We start from the raw sequence: 1,161 nt of genomic DNA on the forward strand, positions 1-1,161 counted from the left end.
GCGCATACCTGTAATCCCAGCTACTTGGGAGGCTGAGGCAGGAGAATCACTTGAACCCGGGAGGCAGAGGTTGCGGTGAGCCGAGATCGCACCATTGCACTCCAGCATGGGCAACAAGAGCGAAACTCCATCTAAAAATAAATAAATAAAATAATAATAATAATTTGAAAACCTTGCCTCAGAGGGTGGAGTGGGGATTAAAGGAAATAAAGAGCTTAGAATAACAACTGTTAGCAATTAGAATTATCCTCCCTGGCCGGGTGCAGTGGCTAAACCTGTAATCCCAGCACTTTGGGAGGCCGAGGCGGGTGGATCAGGAGTTTGAGGAGTTTGAGACCAGTCTGACCAACATGGTGAAATCCTGTCTCTATTAAAAATACAAAAATTAGCCAGGAATGCTGGTGGGTGCCTGTAATCCCAGCTACTCAGGAGGCTGAGGCAGGAGAATTGCTTGAACCTGGGAGGGGGAGGATGCGGTGAGTAGAGATCGTGCCATTGCACTCCAGCCTGGGCGACAGAGCAAGACTCTGTCTCAAAAAAAAAGAATGATCTTTCCTGTGTCCTTTTCTTTGCCACTTTATTTTTTTGAGACGGAGTCTCACTCTGTCACCCAGGTTGGAATGCAGTGGCACAATCTCAGCTCACAGCAACCTCCACTTCCCGGATTCAAGCGATTCTCCTGCCCCAGCCTCACGAGTAGCTGGGATAACAGGCACCCGCCACCACGCCTGGCTAATTTTTGTATTTTTAGTAGAGATGAGGTTTCACCATGCTGGCCAGGCTGGTCTCAAACTCCTGACCTCAGGTGATCCACCCACCTTGGCCTCTCAAAATGCTGGGATTACAGGCATGAGCCACTGCACCCAGCCTTCTTTGCCACTTTCTAGGGATTCACTGGTAAACCACATAGACATGGGCCCTGCTCTCATGAGTCTGTTAGTTTCATTTTTCCAGTGAACCTGGAAGTCCCTTGATGGAAGAAAATATGTCTCTCTCTTAGGTGTGGCAGAGTTTGGGTATAGAGCAGTAGTAGTTTGTAAGAATTCAAAATCTGTGAATCTGAAAAAGTGGGAAATAAAATACATTTATTATTTATTTATTTATTTGATTTTTAAATACATTTATATATGGAATGCTTCATGAATTTGTGTGTCATTCTTG

General features: G+C 45.7%; 1 protein-coding gene across 1 annotated transcript in view; it reads right to left on the bottom strand.

Moving 5' to 3' along the window:
* TMC7 (transmembrane channel-like 7) overlaps positions 1-1,161 on the bottom strand; it is a 90,292-nt gene that overhangs the window by 64,952 nt on the left and 24,179 nt on the right. The window lies entirely within an intron of this gene.

Source organism: Mandrillus leucophaeus, unplaced genomic scaffold, assembly GCF_000951045.1.
Source record: "Mandrillus leucophaeus isolate KB7577 unplaced genomic scaffold, Mleu.le_1.0 Scaffold162, whole genome shotgun sequence".
In the NCBI taxonomy this organism is placed as follows: Eukaryota; Metazoa; Chordata; class Mammalia; order Primates; family Cercopithecidae; genus Mandrillus; species Mandrillus leucophaeus.